We start from the raw sequence: 20,890 nt of genomic DNA, 5'->3' as shown, positions 1-20,890 counted from the left end.
CAGATAAGCCCTATCTCCCCACCCTAGCACTGTTCTCTTTCATCTTATTTCTCACTCTTCATTTGCCCAAACCCTCCTATCTAGCAGGCTGCTCTGTTTTAGGTGTCACAGACGTATATGTGCACTGTCACCTCGGTGCTTTTGTGCATGCCATGCTCCTAACCCTGAATGACTTCTCCACTCCTCCTCAACCTGTTCAGATTGTACCAGTCCCTCAAGACCTGTCTCAAGCTTTGCCGCTTCCATGACACCTCTTGTGTCACAACTAAGAGAATCACAGCACTTATAACCTGTAATTCGCAACTCACTACTTAATCGTATGCTTTTGTGTAGTCTCTAACTATTGCGCACGTGGTCGTCTTGTCGCTCTAGTTAAATCGGACTTTCCTCATACCTCTCTAGTCGTCCCATGGCCTAAGATAGTGTGGCACATACAATTACTTGTCAATATATGATTTATGCATTTAAGTAATAAAACACAACATGTGTATCACCAATGGTAATGAATCATCTTTAATGGATTTCAGAAAGGCCTCTTTCCTCTCGTGCACACTGCCTGGCAGACAGAGTTATCTGGAGCCTCCTTCTTGGTGATCCTTTCCAGGGATGTGAAAAAAGACAACAGGCCACAGCAACACCTTGGTTTATACACACAACTTCCCATGGCTGGTTTAAAGACATAATAAAAGATAATGTTTCTTGCTCATAAATAAAACGTACTTAAATGTAATTTTGACAGAATGTGTCCCAGGGTGATTGAAGTCTTTGTCTCTCTGTTGTGATCGTTGCCGTTATAAATAGACAATCATAAAAGAAATCAAAAGGGGAAACCTTTTAAAGGCTTACTCCAGGGCCCGTTACCCTCCCCACTTTATTTTTCTTAGCCCTAATGCCCAAGGAAAACAAACATTTACTACGTCCTAATGGTGTTTATTCCCCCATCTGCCTTGGAAGGGTGGCAGTGTGCCAAGCCCTGAGACAGTTCCCGAAAGCACCAAGTGAACAGAGGTCAACTCCACTGTTGACTGAACCTACCACTTACACTTTGATGGCCATGGAAAAGTTTAGGATCTTGAATTTCTTTTCCCTACCTCTGTGCCTTTGCAACACCTGGTCAGTTTTTCCCAGGCCTGGTGAAGTTCAGATTCCTTCCAATTTGCCTGTTAAGTCATGACCACCTTTATGCCCCTCTAAAAACAGCCTGGTGGAAGACAGTCAAGAAAAAGCAGAATGCCTCTTTGCTTCTGCTTTGTTCAGAGTTCTGACTCCCAACTGCTAATGCTGGAGCTGCCCTCCAGGGAAGCTTTCAGCCATGGGGCTGGAGCCATACCTGTCTCCACATCTTTTCCACACCATTTCCCACCACACTGCACCCAGCAGCTCCTCAGGTGCTGTGAAGAACCGGACTTGCGTTCCACCACAAGGCTTTTGATCTTCTGGTAAGTCATCCTTTACTAAAGCAAAGTTCAAACGTCCTGTCCAGGTGGGAGGTCCCTAAAGATCCCAAGAGAAGAAATGAGCATTTCCTGCTGTTTTTCTGTCTCTCTTCCAAGCAGCAAAGCGTACAGAGGAAGTAGCTCTACTTTCTCCTCTCCTTTCTCCAAGTCTTAGCATTCTTGGCACCTACACTGGAACACGCACCCAAAGCAATCTTGTCTGCAGCAAGATTATCCTTTGGTGGTGATACAATTCTTAATGACACCTCAGTGTATCTGCTGCCCCAGTGTCTCTTACGATCCACTGCAATGAAACCTCCCTAACCTTGACAATGGATGCCTTCATGATGATTCTAAAAAACAAACCATAATTGGGAAATGGACTCTAATTTCCTTTTAGACTGAGTTCAACTCATTTGTTAAGTGGCTTTCAGTGACTGGAGTGAATGTGGAGCCAGCCTCTACTTTTGCTAAAAATCCTCTTAACACACAGGAGTGGTAAAAGGATAAGGTTGGAAAGGTTTTAGTTACAATCATCCTTGCTGTTTGTAAAGAATTGTCTTTTTTTAGAGCAACCCTCATGTCCATTATTTTATTTGATTCTCAAAGAAGTAGGCAGGATGGCTTAATAGTTAGGCATGCTAGTTGCCTCACTGAGTTTGAATTCTGGCTGGAAAACTTACTGGCTTTGTGACACTGAACAAATCTCTCACTCTCTCCCATGCCTCCACTTTCTCAGCTACAAAATATGGATAGTCATCATATATACAGCATGGAGTTAAATTGTTTTAATGTCTGGTACATACTGAATGCTAAATAAGTTATCATTACTATTATTATTCCAATACTGGAGCTGAGGAAATAAAGGCTCAGAGGATTCCACGCCTGGCCTAAGCAATTCCTTAAGTGAGAAGGTCATATACTGTCTTAGTTTGGGTTCCCTCAGAAGCAGACCCCAAGACAAATATTTGGGTGCAAGTAGCTTGTATGGGAGGTGAAGAACCAGTAGAGTCACAGAAGGAAAGGAAGCAATTAAGGGTGTGTTTATGAGAAGGTTATGCTGTGGGTGACTGGGCACAATCCCACTGGGGACCCTCTAAGTGACTTTGCAGAACACACCACACACCTCAGAATTGTCCCTGTGAGGGAGGAGACAGTTGGGGAATTTATCCACCAACTCCCTCCCTCATTGTTGAGGGCAATTCTGGGGCAATGACCCCACAGCGAAGACTTCCAGCCTGTCCCATGCAGAGGAGAAGCAGCCTCACAGGACCAGATCTGGGCTTAAGGTTGCAGGAAGCCATCAGCATGTACTAGAGCCATCTGCAAGTGACCTCCTCGTGTGGTCAAAGGAATATGAGCAGGGCAATGACACCAGAGATTACAGGGATACATGCAAGTCAGAGATCTTTGACCATCTTGTGCTTTTAGACAGAACCAAAGCCCAATGAGCCCAGCCAAGGAGAACATATCCTGAATTACCTTCTGGAGAAGGATACTGTGTGATCTTTCTTGGTAACTTGTTCCAAAGCCTATCAAACTTTATGACATACCATCAAAATTCCTTCTGGTGAGCTCTTTTCTTCTACATTTGTTTCCAATAGGGAGAAAGAAAGAGTAAAGTTGACAATATATTTTAATCGGTGAAACAAAAGGTATTAAAAAAAAGCGCCATGACATTGCTTTAGACCACTCCAGGTATGTGGGGAAGAAAACATTCTCTGAGCTGAGATGCTCTACTCTGAAAATGTGATAACCTATTTGAAAATGTCTATCTCCAAATACATTGACCCCTCTGCACAAGAGTAGCTCTACACATGCTTCCTGGGTCACATTTTTGGGAAAAGTAAAGTGTGAAGCAACTATTGTCAAGTTGACAAGCTTACACTTGAAAGACACAATGCACACCTGAGACCCTCAAGGCAGAAAGCAAACCAAGTTCCTTAACTTTTGTCAGATACCTGCCCTTCACTCCCCTTCATTCCCCTAGGCAGGGCTTTCATTTCATCTTATTATCCTTCTTCCCAAAGGAAAAAAAGATCCAAAATCAAGTTATAAAAGCAAGAATTTACATCCACCATCCATTTCTAAATGAAGAAGGAAGGAACAGCAAAGCAAAACAACCAAACTTATCATAATTGCTCTCTTTGATTCCTAGCCAAACCATCTAAACGTGGACAAGATACAGTTAGTGACGAGGAGATGGTAGAATATGGCTTTATTTAGAAGGTCGGTTAAGCCCATTTGGAAATAGGCATCTTTGCCTCTTTATATACGGACAGCTTATTTTCTCTATATTTGGGCAGAGCCCCTGCAGTCACTGAAAACCACCACCTCTGAGGATGAACTGTGATGTATACCAGAGAGAGTCTTAGTCGAGGTAACTGAGGCCAGAGACCCACAATGAAACTGCACTGTATTATTTCATTTTTCAAACTTACACATGCTCCTACACCCCCTTTCGTTGGGTGATTTATGTTCCGTTGATTTTGCTACAGGCCTGGAATGTTTACACAAAGGCTTAATAGACATTTACTTTGGAAGTTACATTGTGAGATAGAATCAAGAAATTGGCCCATTGCCGGAGTCAGAATGGGAGGCCACCTGGAAGTTAATGATCACTTTGTGAAGAACAGAGGCATGTAACAGAAGGTTCCAGAAGAGTGAAGACTGCATGTAATAACCACATTGTGCTCAGACATACACCATTGGAATGACTGAGCAGAAAGCCATGTGTAAATAGAGACATCACAGATAGAAATGTCCAAGATTACAATTACTCAATACCTTAAGATTTTAATATCACATTTCGTACTGCATCTTACTGTTTACATGTGCTTGCACATCACATCTAAATCAAGGCTCTCCAAAAATATGCTGTAACCTCAAATGCCAGATAATCTGCTTTCAATATTTGATTCATGCTGAATTCACTTTTGAGGCAAATATAAAAAAATTATGATCCTCACTTTACAGATGTGGAAACTGAGACTAAGAAAGGGTCAGCAACCCACTTGCTCAAGATTCCGTGATGTGTAACTGGTAAAAACCACAGTCCTTTTAGTAACCTCCCCACATCTTCACAGCTGTTTTGATTAAGCTATTAGTTTTTCTATGATTCAAGTAAACTCACAAATACTTATCAAATAGCATCAACATCACTGGGCTGAGCATAGTGAAGGATAAAAGTAAATGTAATCTCCTTGAGAGTTTAACCTAATTTGAGAGAAATGTATGTTTCTTTAAATGGCTTGTTTTTACAGGGAATGGGTAACTCTTTCTAAGGAACTCTCTGTAACGGACAGGATATAAACAAATAAACAAGCTAACATATGGTACATTATTCCATATGGCATGGTGTGAGGAGGAGTTACTGCTTTAAAGGTGCTCAGAGGAATACTCCATAATAAAATATTTGATAGACATCTGAAGGAAGGAAAGGAGTAAGCTATGCAGGTATCTGAGGGGATACCATTCCAGGGAGAGGAAACAGCAAAAGCAAAGTTCTCAAGGTAGAAATGTACTTGGCTTGTTCATAGGATGTAAGAAAACCAATGTGTTTGGAGCAGAGTGGGCAAGGGGAAAGACTAGGAAGAGAAGGCATAAAGGAGAGTGAACATGTAGGACCTTATAGGCCATAGTAAGGAATTTGACATTGACTGCGAGTAGGGTGAGATGCCATTGGAGGATTCTGAGCAGGTGAGTGTCATGATCTGGCTTATGCTTTTAAAAGGGTCATTCTGGCTTCTTTGTGAATAAAAGACAATAGGGGAACAAAGGCTGAAGCAGGGATATCAGGCTTGGGAGATGGCAATGGATGTGATGAGAAATGGTTAGATTCAAGATATATCTTGAAATATCTTCCATGGGATAGTCTGGCAAATTGGATGTGAGGTGGGAGAAAAAGAGGGAAGTTGATGATTGCTCCAAGTTTTTTTATTTTGAGCACCTGGAAGGATGGAGGTGCTACAACTGAGATGGGATAGACCAGGGGTAGAACAGATCGTGAGGGTTACATCAGAAGGTCGGTTTCTGTCCTATAAAGTTTGAGATACCCATTAAATATCCAAGTAAGGATGTTGAAAAGACATTTGAGTATATCAATTTGGAGTTTAAGTGAAAGATCTGGACTGGAGTTATAAATTTGAACATCATAAAAATATAGATGGTATTTAAAGCCATGAGACTGAATGAGATCACCCAGAATGTGAGTCTAGATGGAGAAGAGGGCTAAGATCTGAACTGGTGGAGTGGGAGAGCCCAACATTTAGAAACTGAGGAAGTAAGGAGGAAACAGCAGAGGATATCAAGAAAGATATGTCAGTGAAGTAGGAAGAGAGTAAAGAGTCATGTCCTAGATACCAAATGAAAAAAAGTATTTCAAAAAGGAGAGCATCAAGAGAAATGACAGCATATGTATACACACACACACACACACACACACACACACACACACAAAAGATATGCCAGAAAGTTCAGAGCAGCTTTATTCATATACCGCAAAATGGGAACAAGCCAAATGCCCACCAGCAGGAGAATGGATAAACAAATCATGGTATAATCATACAAGGGAACACTACTCAGCAATGCAAAAGAATGAACTACTGCTACGCACAACAACATGGATGAATCTCCAGACATAGCGATGAGCAGAGTAAACCAGACACAAAAGAGAACAATGTTATAAACCAATAAAAAAAAAACCAAAACTGTAAAGGTCATCAAAAAAAAAGAGGACACACTCCCTGATTCCATGTATATGAAGTTTAAGGAAAGGCAAAACTTCTCCATAGGCATAGAGATCAGAACAGTGCCTCCCTCTGGTTTGAGAAGGTTAAGTATTGACTAGGAATAGAGTCCAAACAAACTTTCTCTGGAGGAATAGAAATGTTTTCTATCCTGATCCAGGTGGTGGTTACACTGATATATACATACATAGAAATTCATCAACCTATAGCCTTCTAATTGGTATATTTTACTGTATCCAAATTATGCCTCAATTATAATACAAGGGGTGGGGAAAGGAGGGTACAATAATGGTATACAACAGAAGGACAAGAATAGAATCAATGGTCTTCGTCCTTGAAGAGTTTATTTATCAGACCAAAAATAGAAAAGCATAGATTTCCTTTTTAGAACAAGAGGACCGCATAGTTATGTGTTTTTACACTCTTTTCTACAGCTCCTCCTCTTGCTCTGCTTCCCATCATGCCCACTTCAGCCAGTGGTGGCCACCGCTGCTTGGCAACTGGACTCTACATTCCTTAGAGGAAGTAGGAGAAAATGTTGAACAACTTGTCTTGGTAACCAAAGCTTTTATATGGCTGGCCCTTTGGCTCTGTCTTCCTCCATGTCCTGCCCTCCTAGTTTCCACCACTCCCCCAGATGCTGTTTGCCTGAACCTTCCACCACCTCTCTGTTAAACCCTCCAGGGACTAGAGCACATTACCCACCAATTCTCCTTCCTCTTTTCGACTCTGACCTACACCTTATTCTGAACTTGCATAGTTGTGTGCATTTAATTTTTAGCTGGCTTCAGGGTTTCTAAGCCATGGTCTTGCTTGAATCTCTAATCCCTGCCACTTCACTGTCCTCTGATGGGACACCCCTGACAGGTTTCCCTTGGCAGCTACTAAAACTCCTTCATGGATGGAGACTTCTTCCCCAACCCCAAACATTTTAAATTAGATGAGATTTATCAGGCTGTTAATCATTGAAGTCAAAACTTCATAGTCAAAATCAAACTAAAAAGCTTCTGCACAGCAAAGGAAACCATCAACAAAATGAAAAGACAACCTAACAATTGGGAGAAGATATTTCCAAACCATACATCTGATAAGGGCTTAATCTCCAAAATATATAAAGAACTCATGCATCTCAACCACAAAAAAACTAACAACCCAATTAAAAAATGGGCAAAAGACCTGAACAGACATTTCTCCAAAGAAGATATACAGATGGCCAACAGACACATGAAAAGATGTTCAAAATCACTATCAGGGAAATGCAAATCAAAACTACGATGAGATATCACCTCACACCCGTCAGAATGGCTATAATTAACAAGACAGGAAACAACATGTGTTGGAGAGGATGTGGACAGAAGGGAACTCTCATACACTGCTGGTGGGAGTGCAAACTGGTGCAGCCACTATGGAAAACAGTATGGAGATTCCTCAAAAAATCAAGGATAGAACTACCATATGATCCAGCTATTCCACTGTTGGGTATTTATCCAAAGAACTTGAAAACACCAATGCATAAAGATACATGCACCCCTGTGTTCACTGCAGCGTTCTTCACAATAGCCAAGACTTGGAAGCAACCTAAGTGCCCATCAAGTGACGAATGGATAAAGAAGATGTGGTATATATACACAATGGAATACTACTCAGCCATAAGAAACGATGAAATCCAGCCATTTGTGACAACATGGATATTGAGGGTATAATGCAAAGTGAAATAAGTCAGAGGGAGAAGGTCAAATACCGTATGATTTCCTTCATTAAGTAGTAGATAATAACAACAATAAACAAACACATAGGGACAGAGATTGGATTGGTGGTTACCAGTGGGGAAGGTGGGAGGGAGGAAGGTGAAAGGGATAATTCAGTACATGTGTGTGGTGATGGGTTGTAATTAGTATTTTGGTGGTTAACATGATGTAATGCATGCAGAAATAGAAGTATAACGATGTACACCTGAAATTTTTACAATGTTATAAACCAATGTTACTCCAATAAACAAAAAATTAAAAAAAAAAAAAACTTCATAGTCAGCACTTAGAATACCCTCCATCAGAAAACAGAGAAGGGAGAGGAGTTTCTACTCTGAATAAAATCACAAATTGGACACATACTTTCTTCCAGGTGGAAGTTTGTGCCCAATGGCAAAATGGGCTCCCCCTGGCAAGACTGTCCTAACTTGAACAGCCTGCTTTGGCTACCAATTTTTTGTTTTCAAAGAACCAAGAAGACGATACCTCATAGGCAGTTCTGTAAGGAGTCACTTCTGAGCAAGAATTAAAAATTATTTAGGAGCCAACATATGATGTCTTACCAGGACTTGGTTCCTAGGTTGACCCATGCCCAGCTCTGCTCACCACACCATCCCATTCCCAGCTGCCTGTCCAGGCTCCTGGAGCGGTCACAGGACAGCAGATCATAACAGTGGTGTGTTGGGCTGATTCCATTTTTGCAGGAGAGAGGAGTTAAAGGAGAACTATCTTTTCAAGGAGAGAGAGTGAAAGGAGAACCTGGCTCAGGGGTTTAGACCAAGTATCCAAAACTAAAGTTCAGGAGGGAGAGGCAAGGGATGGGAAAAGCTGGTGAGTTTTCTGCAACTTGTGTTACTGCCCTGGATTATTCCCAGGACCAGCATCGTAAGCATGTGATTCATGCAGTCACACAGGGCCTCGTGCTTAGAAGGGCCCCACATTTGGTTTAATGCTCTGCTGTTGCCATCTTGAAATTGTTAATAATTTTTGAACAAGGACCCCACATTTTCATTTTGCACTGGGACCTGCAAATTATATAGCCAGTCCTGATAGTTTTAGTTCAGTTATCAGCAGACTAAACATCACTAGTTATTTTTAAATACTCCACCTTGAGCCTTCTCGGCAGTCGATTCAAGTTGATAAACTGAGAGACACAGTTCTATTTTCAAATATCCATGGAGATCACTGTTTTTGGTGTGTGACTGGAGGAAGCTAGGTCAGGTGGATTTCCAGACTGGGACATTCTCCACCAAAACTAGAAAAAATAAGGAAGTTGCTACAAAATGAAGGTTAAGATCATAGTTAAAAAGGTATTTAAAAGTAAAACTTCAAATAAAACTTTCATCCCTGGCTTGGAGACGGCGTTAAACATACACTTTTTGCTATGAAAATATTCCCTCAGTCATAATGCCCATGGTTGAAAGACACATGCAACCTGAAAAATCCCTGATCCATTGTTTATCAGAGGTAAGACTGATAACGTGGTTGAACTGTGTTACACATCAACTTCTGGCAGTGGTACAATGAAGCAGAAAGAGGAATCCGGGTAATCCACTGAATGATAATTGCTTTTACCCCTTCCCTCCCCAAAACTAAGGGATATGTTTCCAGAGAGGCCCATCTGATCCCTTATTATTTCTCCAACTTTCTCTGTGTTCTCAGATCAAGCCCTTTTAAACACTCTCCTCCTCTGTAAAGTCTTCCCTAGCTATTGAAAAGCGATTCAGAGTTTTTCCTCTATTCTATCTCTCCTCCTTTCAATAAATCTCTGAGCATGCAAGGACCCCCCCAGCCCTTGTCAGCATCAGAGCTGAAGGGGACTGGGGCAGAGTAAACAAAAAGGCAGGCCTTGGTATCTGGGCTGGTGCCTGGCTGCAACTCATTATATCACCCACAGTGTGCTCCCTGTCAGAGAATTCGCACTGCAACCTTCCCCACCGCCTTCATTCTCCTTCAGGTCTATTTCCTCCCCTGCCCCTTCACTCTCAAAGATGACCTCTCCACCTACTTCCCTGGGAAAATTGAGAACATCTGATGAGAACTCCCACAAGTTTCCTCCCAAATTCCTTAAGTTTTCTTTGGATCATCACCCAAACTTTCTTCCTTCCCTCTCATCTTGGAAGAAACTTTCCCTGCCACATGGGCAGGTTAACCCCTTCACCTGCCTCCTCTTACTTGGGGGCCCATATTTCATGATTATAGTCTCTGTTTTCCCTCTCTGCCGGTTCCTTGTCCAATTCCTCAACACATGCTGAAATTTTCTCATCTAAAAGGAAATAAACACACAAACACCAGCAATATCCCCCTTGATCTCCTCTCCAATCCCTAGTTGCCCTTTTTCTTCCTGTCTCTCTCCTAGTCTTCTGCTTCCTCTTCTCTCTTTATCCCTCAATAAAACAAGATATTGTCTGAATATCATCCAGCACGAAATTTAGGAGGCACCAGATAAATGGGAGACCCATTCTTCAGTTTCATGCATCTTGGCTCTTCCTCTCTGTCTTTTGAAATTATCTTCTCAAAGCTCAAATAAAATCGAATACCTTGGTTTGCTGCCCATCCTGCTTGCATTTCCAGCAGCACTCTTGCCTCTGAGGATGAACCCTCCTCTTCCTTGGTTTCTATGATGGTGATTTCCTTCCAAATTTTCCTACTGCTCATTTGAAGTGCCCGTCAGTGTTTTTTTCCCTATTCTTTGTCCATCATTTAATGGAAATTATTCCCCAAAATACCAGCCTCAGCCTGTTCTCTGCTCACTGCACTATCTTTATCCCATGATGATTCTCATTGGCTCCCATCTTCATTGTATGTTACCTAAAGGTATACCTCTACTTCTGACTCCCTCCTAAATTCCAGACCACATCTCCAACATGTGCTAAACACCCCCAGCCACCTGCCTGACATCCTTCTAAGGAAGCCATCCCACTGGCTCCTCAAGCTGTAGTTAACCAAAGCAGAACTCATGTGACCCAAGAAACCATTTTGCATAACTTTCAGGAAGCTTCTTGTATGATTCTTGCTGAGGCCAGGAACTGGTGTTAGACTAAGGCTCAATGAGCCTGCAGATAGAAGCAAAAGATGATTTTTTTGGCTGGGGGAAGAGTGTGAGATAGAGGAAAGGACAGATCCTGACCCGAAGCAGCAAAGTTGCACCCACTTCTGTGTTTGGCACTGAATGTTGCCTCTTGGTCCTCCTAAAGTTTACACTGTGCAAGACACTGATAACAGACAGAGACATCACCAAATATTAGACAAATATTGCTTGTACACCTAGGGAAAGAAAATGAAGTACTTATTTTGGCTTCAAGTCAAGGCACAATGGCATTGCATGAAGCAGGAAGTGATGGGGGTGTCTGGCTTGGGCACAGTAGATCAAGAAAAGCTGTGACCTCTTTTCCACTTATTGTTCACACTGTAAATGTTTTATTTCCATCAATTAAAAGGCTCATGTGGACTCTGTCCCTCTGATTATTTGTGGGTCTGTTAAGCATCTGTCTGTGATCAAGACTCACTTTCCTTTTCAGTGTAAGTACCTGGATCTGCTTTCCCAATCATGGCATCCCCAAACCCCAAGGAGCTCTGTGAGTGATGCTCTCTTGAAAGACACTGATGCTAACACTTGCCTGCCCGAGTTGGGAAAGTTAGGAAGAGTTAATAAATTTTTGGCTATGCATGTGTCCCACCTCCCACTAGAGGGGAAAAAAAAAAAAAAGTCTCTCTTTTGAACAAAGGAGAATGAAGAAAAGCTCCCTTCCTCCACCAGGAGCCTGGACTCCCCATCCAGGGCCTCCCGCTAATTCCAGGCCTCACCCTGAAATCAGGGAGGCCTGGGCCCTTGGGATGTTCACCACCCCTCTCAGTATGATCTGTGGCGTTCACAGCTTCTGAGTATCTTAATCTATTCCATATTCCAGGAGGCTCTCTGAAGGGGAAGGTAATCATTCTCAAACAGTCACTCCATGCTTTCTTTCCCACTCACATCCGCTTGGAATTGAGAGCAAGAGGGGAATGGAGTTCTTCCCCCCCTGGTGCTGTGTGGCTCCCTGGCCTTTGCTGAATCAAGGCCATTGCTGTGGCAGTAAGCCACGTACACAGTGGCCTGCCCAGAAGAAAGCAGGGAGCTATGGAATTGCCTTCTCCCAGCTTAAAGTGTCTGATCAAAGCCATACCACAGCTGTTAAAAAATAGAAAGAGCAAACACCCTTAGGTATGAACAATTATAGGGAAGCCTTCACACAGAGAAACACCATTAAATGATTCCATTACTTTCCCCTAACTACCAATTTGTACCATTTTTAATTCAAAACTGTGTCAGCTTTCAGGTTCATCTACCAATGAGGAAGCTGGAATTAAGAGCAGACAACCCATTTGTGAAATTTCTAGGGCTTAAGATAAAGCAAGCACTGTTCCCACTACACTTAGCCATTTGCCTAAATACTAAACCTAGATTTCTTAACTCTGCCATAACCCATTTAACAGGAAGCCCTAACTCTACTTCTAAAATGTCTCCCAAATCCAGCCCCTGCTCACCTCCTTCAACACTACCTTTTTTAATTCAAGGCACTATCATTTCTTAGTGGAATATTACAATTGATGGTCAACTAGGCTCTCTGCCTCATCCCGCCCCCATAGTTCATTCTCCACACCACAACTGGAGAGGACATTTGAATATCTAAATTACCTTCCAAAGTCTTCCCATTGTCGTTTGAATGTGCTCTGAGCTTTTTACCTAACCTGCATAATTTCCTTCAGCTGTCCCCTTCTGCTACCTGCACCCTCACGCCCTAACGCTCTCTCCTTTGCTTACTATGCTTCATCCACACTGGTCTCCCTTGTTGCCTTCCATGACACCAGGCTCTTTCCCATTGTCTTAGGTTGGGTTTCCTAGTAGCAGAGGCTGTGATGGGGATTCTTAAGCACGTGGTTTATTGAGGGGAGGATCTCAGGACAAAACTGTGAGAAAGTGAGGGAAGCAGAACACAGAATGAGAGGAAGCCAAACAAAGATGTGGTCTCCACTGGAGACTAGGCTCAGTCTGATGATCTCATAGTCCCACTTGAGGCAAAGGGCTGGCATCTTGTACCACTCTCAATCAGCCACTAGCTATGGTCCATCCCCAGGGGAGGATGTAATCGCAGGCCTTCTCCTCCAGCTGAGGGCAATTGTGGTTGTGCGCAGATAGCAGCCGACACTCACAGCAACTAGGGGATGGGTTCCTTGGCCCAGGGAAGGGGATCTAGGCAGAGCATCAACAGTTTTACTAGACCCACATTAAGAACTTGTTTTAGCTGTTCCTTCTGCCTGAAACACTCTCCATCCAGATCTTCACGTGTCTAGCTTCTCATCATCATTTGCATCTTGGTTCAAATGTCATCTTTTCTGAGTGGCCATGCCTGACCATCTTGCTAAAGTGGCCACACTGCCCTTCCAGTTAGTCAGTCTCATTATCCTACAATATCCTTTTTCACTATCTGAAATAATCTTTCCTATTTAGTATTTACTTACACGTTTATTGGCTGTCTCACCTACTAGAATGTAAAGTTCATGAAAGCAGGAACCCAGTCTTGTTCACCTATCTAGTGGTAAAGTCAAAAGATTTTGGAATCAGACATCCTGGTTCAAATTCTGACTCCACCATTTACTATGTAAGTTCAAGAAAGTTAACATCTTACAATGCCAGATTAATAGGGTTATTGGGAGGATTAAATGAGTTAATGCAAGCAAAGTGCTTGGAATAGTGTCTGATACATGTTAATCACTCAATAAATGCTAGCCTAGAAGGTGCCTGGTTAATGAATGAATGAACAAAATAATTCTTTGGCAACTCAAGCTGCCATCTTGCTTTGCCTATATGATATGCATCAAAGGCCGCTGGCATTTCTCTGATTATTACTCTTTAAGGCTACACAAATTTTTACTCTCTTTCTCAGCCATCAGTACGCATTCAAAATACCCAAATTATTTTTTGTTTCTTGATGATGCTCAAAACCAGCCAATACTCCCATCTTGACTGTGCTCATTGCAAATCTGTAGACTTAGAGGTTCAATTTCCTGGGCCACATCATGCTAAATCTTGAAGGCAAGGCCCTCATTGACCCCAACCATAAACAGTCACTGTTCCAACAACGCTTGCCCATTGCTACCCTTAGGCCAACCCTGCCATATGATTAAATAAACTGGCTGCATCAAGAGGAAAGGAAGCTTTCAGTAAGCTTCAGCCACCAAATGAGCTGTGGTTTTGTCTGTGGCCTGGATGAAATGGGTAAAGGAGCAATTAGTTCAACTCTCCACTGAAAGAGAGGTTTTATGGGAAGTAGGAAACAGGGGCAGTCATTAAACAAATATAAACTGACCACTTTCTGTAAGCAGGCTCCGTAGGGGACATAAAGATGAGCCATGACACAGGATGAGATGGAGCATTCAAGACCCAGTTCAGACAGCAGTTGTAATGGGGGCGGGGGGTCATTTTATTCACCTAAATTCTTCTTAAGGATGCTATTGTATTTGTTTGGATGAAAAAGTCTGACAAGATATTTAGAATTTATGGAAAGACACCAAGAACCAGTTTAAGTTACTGAACTACTATGGGGAAACCAGACAATGTGTTTGCCCCCAAGGGAGGAGGAGGAGAGCAATGCAAAAGAATGGAGCGGCTAGGCGAGAGAGGGAAGCCAGAGAGGTCATTAACAGCTGTCCACTTTGTCATTGACCCCAACCTTCAGTAAGGTGCCAAATTCAACAATGCCTGGTATGAGGGGAGTTTTTGTAGAAAGCAGTTAAGGGGTCGGGTTTCCAGACTAGCTGACTTGATGTGATTCAGAGACCACACTCACCCTGTGGTGGGTGGTAGAGCTGAAGGAATCTCAGGAGAGCATTGGCCTCTGCAGGCCATGAGATGGGGTTTGTGCCAAGTTAACCCAGATCTCCAAGGGATCAGGAGGGCTCAGCAAACAACTGGGCTCAGCAAACAGGAGGGCTCAGCAAACATCTCCATACTCTTGTGCTGGAGCAAAAGGTACAGGACAGATACCCACATCTCAGTGACAATCTCAGTAGCCTTTTTTTCAAACATGGCCTAGGATCTTTGTCATATGCCCAAATCTAAGATAATGAGCCTTCCTAAGAAGAGACTGGCATCTCAGAAGTAGCATGTAGAGAGGCAAGCCCGTGGAGATTGTCCAGCATCTCTTCTCCTTCTATATATTCTTCCTGAGTGATCTCACTCATTCTCTTGCTGTCAAATCCCATGTGTAGTCTGAAGAATCCTCAGCCTGGATCTCTCTAGAACCGCACTGTTGCATAGAGTAGCCACTGGCCATGTATGGCTATTGAGCACTTGAAATACCGCTAGTACAACTAAGAACTAAATTTTATAAATTTTAACTTATTTAGATTTTTTTTAAATGATACTCAATTCAGTTATTAGAATACTTGGAATTACGTTTGGAACAATTTAGATATGTGAATCTACTGTTTCAAATGTAAATGAAAATTTAGCATCCAAATTGATATGTGCTGTAAGTGTAAAATAAACACCTGATTTAGAAGATTTAGCATGAAAAAAGTGTCAAATTTTTATTAATAATTTTTTCAGCTTTATTGAGGTATAACTGAGAAAGTTGTTAAAAAAGTGTACATCATGGTGATTTCGTATATGTATACATTGTGAAAGGATTCCCACCATCTAGCTCATTAAGACATCCATCACCTCAAATATTTGCCTTTTTATGTGTGTGTATGAGAACATTTAAGTTCTACTCTCTTAGCAGATTTCAATTATACAATACAGCGTTTATCAGCTGTAGCCACCATGTTTTACATTAGCTCCTCAGACCTTATTCATCTTATAACTGAAAGTCTGCACCCTTTTACCAACCTCTCCTTATTTCTTCCACTCCCCAGCCCCTGGCAACCACTTTTTTACTTTCCAACTCACTGTTTCTATGCATTTGACCTTTTTTTTTTAGATTCCACATATAAGTGATACTATGCAGTATTTGTTTTTCTCTGTCTGGCTTACTTCACTTAGCATAACGCCCTCAAAGTCCATTCACGTCGTTGCAAATGGCAGGACTTTCTACATGCTGCCATGATAATATTTTGGATATATTTGGTTAAATAAAAATAATATTCAAATTAACTTCACCTGTTTCTTTTTACTTGTTTACGTGTGGCTATTAGAACAGTTAAAATTGCGTAAATGGCTTGCGTTATATTTATATCGGACAGCACTGCTCTAGAACCACGCCACATCTCCCCTTGGGTCTTTCACAAGTACCTCAAAGTAACGTATCCAAAATTAAACATCATTTTTGTTTCCTCCCCCGCCCAACCTCTTTCTCCTCTAGAATTGCCTAAATGCCTTCATCCAACAGATTACACTGGAAAAACTCTGGGAGTTATTCTTGATGCTGCAAAGTCAGTACCAGTTTCTATACCATGTACCCTACTCACTCCATGAGGGCAGGGCCAATGTCTGTCTAGTTCATGACTACATCCATCCCCTGCAAAGTGCAGCACGTGGTGGGCTCTCAATAAAGACTCTCCGAATGAATGAATGAGCAAACGAATGAATGCATGACTCCCCTTGGGCATGGTTGAGAACACAAAGCACACACAACACAGTTAAGCAGAGAAGAGACATTCTGGTGTGCTCCCCTGGAGCTGCCAGCCTCGAGGAAGAGAGAGAAGGCAGCGTCCCACATACAAGGCCACGGAATAGAGAGATGAAAATGAGGCTCCAGCAGCCCCCTATGCAGCAGGGCTGGAGATCACCAAAGCCTTCAGGAACTGTCCCATAGATTAGGGAGGTTTTGAGGTTTTATAGCTGCCTCATTGAACCACACTCCATTCAGCTTTGCAGTGTGGCCTCTTTGCAGGGAATACCTAGAAGAGGAATTATAAAGACAGCAAATCTAGGTCAGCAGGAGCCATGGGTGGATTAAGAAGGGAGTGAACAACCTCTCCGAGTATTGACGGAATCAAAGCAATGATCGGTTAACAGGTGCAAATGAAGAATGAGCTGTAGAAAGTCAGGTTCATTCCAGAACAATTTAGGCATGTGAATCTACTTTTTCAAACATAAGTTTCTCAACTAGTGAAGATTTAGCATACAAATTGAGTTGTGCTGTAAGTGTAAAATAAACACTGCATTTAGAAGATTTAGGCCTAAATACTACCTGGAACAACAACAACAGTAGCAGTGGCGTAGCTAAAACCATGTTTATTACAGTATAATTAACATGTTAAACCATGGGATAAATGCCATCAATAAAAAAATTATGAGAAAAAAAAAGATAGCTCAGTGGTAGAGCATCTGACTGCACATCAAATAAGCTAATGTTTATATAGATTTACATGGCACATACTGTGTGCCAGAAGCTACTTTAAATATTCTCTCTTCTCTCTATCTCTTGTTCTCTTTCTGTATGTGTATGTAATATGTATGACTTACATATATTTGTGTGTACACATATGTGTGTTATTAGCTTTAATCCTTATAGCAACCCTATGAAGTTGTAATCATTATCATCCCCATTACACAGATGAGGAAAATGAGACATGGATCTGGGATTCAAACCCAGGCTGTCAGTTGCAAAGTTTGCATTTAACCATCATGTTCTTCTATCAATCGTAGATCAGTGAGGGTCAGAATAGAATCCTAACTTCAGATGTTCTGCGTCAGACTTAGGGTGCGTCTGCCCAGTGTTCTGTGTCTGACAGGTTTATCCAAGGAGCATCTTTGGGGCAAGGAGAAGAAACAGGCATTCTTCTCTTCTTGATTCTAACCACATTCATTCACTCCTGCATTGGACATGTGGACTTTTTTAAGCTCTCTCTTACCTGTGTTCCTATGCATCCTAGCCCCTTCTTGAGAAGAAGACTTGTCTTCTACTCTTCACTACTATCGCAAAATTAGAAGCTGTTAAGGGAAACTGGTGTCTTTGGAGGGCATAAATTCTGAGTTAACTGAGGGTAGAGGTTGAGCCTTCCATTTCTGCCTCCCTGGACCTTCAACTGAGGAATGAATCCAGCTAAGCAAGCACAGCTCTGTAAGAGAGCATGGAAGAGGGAGCTCAGTTGGCAAGGTTGGGGGGGAAGGAGGGGGGTGGGAGCATGGGTGAGCTGACGTTGTTGTAATCCTTACAATCTTGCCCAAAATTAGACCTGCAACACGTAAATAAACAGACCCACTGTCCCATCCCCTGATCAAGTCATTCTCAATTCCGGAGGGCATATTTTGCCAATATCTTTTTCTTCCTATTACATAATAAATATAATGTTTGCCATAGTTTTAGAAAACACAAAATGAAACCTCTGGTAAGGCCACTATCCTCAGATCAACACCGTTGGAAAAAAGAGATGTAGAAACTACATGATGTCTGTCTTCATATATGCGAAGGAGGATTGTGTGGCAGAGAGATTTCCTGTTTTGCTCATTGCACCACAACAAGAATCAGTAGGAGAGCACGTAAGGAAGATATCAAGTCAACGAAAACAAACTTTTTCTAGGTACTAAAGCTGGTCAAAAATTGAATCATCTCCCTTGAACGGTTTTGAACTCCGGTTGAGAGAAGTAAAGACCTCAACCAAAGACCCCTGACCATCAGTATTAAATTAGGTTTGAAATTGATGACCTCTAAAATCCTTTCCAACACTAAGATTCTATGTTCTTAATATCACTAATATATTTTTATTGAGATATAATTTACATACTACAAAATTCACCACTTTAAAGTGTACAGTTCAATTATTTCTAGTATATTTGGAGAAATGTGCAACCATCACCATTATCCAATTCCAGAATATTTCAATCACCCCAAAAAGAAATTCCATACCTATTAGCAGTTGCTTCCAATTCCTCCTCCCTAAGCCCCTGGCAACCACTAACCTACTTTCTGTCTCTATGGATTTGCCTATTCTGCACATTTGATATAAATGTAATCATTTAATATGTGGCCTTTTGCATCTTGCTTCTTTCACCGAGCATAAGGCTTTCAAGGTTCATCCATGTTGTAGCATGAATCAGTACTTCATTCATTTTTATAGCTGGATAATATTCCATTGTACATATATACCATGTTTTGTTTATCCATTCATTTGCTGATGGACATTTGAGTTGTTCCATTTTTTGACTATTATGAATAATGCTTCTGTAAACATTTGTGCACGAGTTTTTGTTTGGTCATACCTTTTTAACTCTCTTGGGTATATACCTAAGTGTGGAATTGCGGGGTCATATGGTACTCAATTTTTACCTTTTTGAAGAACTGTCAGACCATTTTCCAGAGTAGCTGTACCATTTTACAGTCCAACTAGCAATGAAAAATCTTTCCACTTCTCCATATCTTAGCCAACAGTTGTCATTGTCTGTCTTTTTGATTAAAGCCATCCTAGTGGGTGTAAAGTCATACCTCTTTGTGGTTTTGATCTGCATTTCCCTAACGACTAATGATTTTGAGCATCTTTCCATATGTTTATTAAACATTTGTATATCTTCTTTGGAGAAATGTTTATTCAGATCCTTTGCTCATTTTTTAATTGAGTTGTCTTTTTATTGTTGAGTTGTAATAATTCTTTATATTCTCCGGAAGATCACTAAGATACCTGACTTTCACTATAATTGAAATATTTTGAAACGTGGGAAAACTAGCTAACTTTCTAGGAAAAAAAATAGTAAAGTTGAAACAATTTGAGATAGAAAAATCTAACATGAATAGCCAAGGAAGAAATTAAAGAACATTTATACTGAGTTACCTCCATATCTTCCCTAAGCTCCTCCCCATCTACCTTATCTAAAATCCCAAAAGGCACCAGGGTCAGCTGGTTTCCAGGGTGAATTTTTCAAAAGAGATTTTTGAAAACAAAGAGATTTTTTTCCTATATATAACATGTTCCAGAGTCTAAACAAAAGATATTTCCTAATTTTTTTATGAAGAGAACACAAAACTGATACCAAAATCTGAGGAACAATAGCTTAAAAAAATTATAGAACAAACTAATTTATATATAGATATAAAAACTCATAAATTAAATATTAATAAATGCAATTTGACAGTGCATTAAACGAATAACAAATCATGACCTAAGGGCATTATAAGATGATTCAGTTATGAGGAGTCAGTCAACATAATTTAAAATACGAATGGCTCAAAAAAAACTCAATATATTCAGAAAAGACATTGAATAGAAACAACATTTATTTCCATTTCTAAAAGACTTCTGTAAATTGAACAAAATACAATAACTGTAAATTGAACCTGTAAATTAAACAAAATACAATACCACCTCACATCCCTTTATAGGCTAACATTAAACCGTCTGAAACTATATAAAAAATGGCAAGGATGTAGAGAAACAGAACTTGCATATACTCCTGGTGGGAGTTTAAATTGGTCAAATCATTTTGAAGAACAGTTTGGCAGTATCTAGTAAAATTGAAAACCTACACACTGTGACTGAGAAATTCTACTCCTGGGTACACATTCTAGAGAAATTCTTGCATAGGTTTGTAAACAGACATGTCCAATTATTTCTATTGCAAGCCTCTTTAAAATAGGAAAAAAACTCTAAATTACATCAATAGGAGAATGAATAACTTACAGTTGGTATATTTATGCACTAGAATACTACATAACCATTAAAATAATTTAACTTTCTCTATTTAGTCATGTAATTATAGCTCCACGCAAAATGTTAAGTGGAATAAAAAGTAAGTTTCAGATGATACACACCTTGATATGTATGTCCAATTTCCAAACAAACAAATGAACATTATATATTATTCCAAACACAAAAATAAACATTAAATATTTTTCACTGAGACCTACATGTGGACGTAGGTGTGTTAAAATGGAGTGAAAAAGATACATCTCAGTTCTCACTTTGTTCTGGGTTTGGGACAGGAGGAAGAAACTGCAGGTGGAGGACAAGGAGAATGTCAGCTTCCTCTGTAATGCTC

Source organism: Ceratotherium simum, chromosome 21, assembly GCF_057802395.1.
Source record: "Ceratotherium simum simum isolate JZ-2026a chromosome 21, ASM5780239v1, whole genome shotgun sequence".
Classification (NCBI taxonomy): Eukaryota; Metazoa; Chordata; class Mammalia; order Perissodactyla; family Rhinocerotidae; genus Ceratotherium; species Ceratotherium simum.
This window is presented reverse-complemented; position numbering follows the sequence as displayed.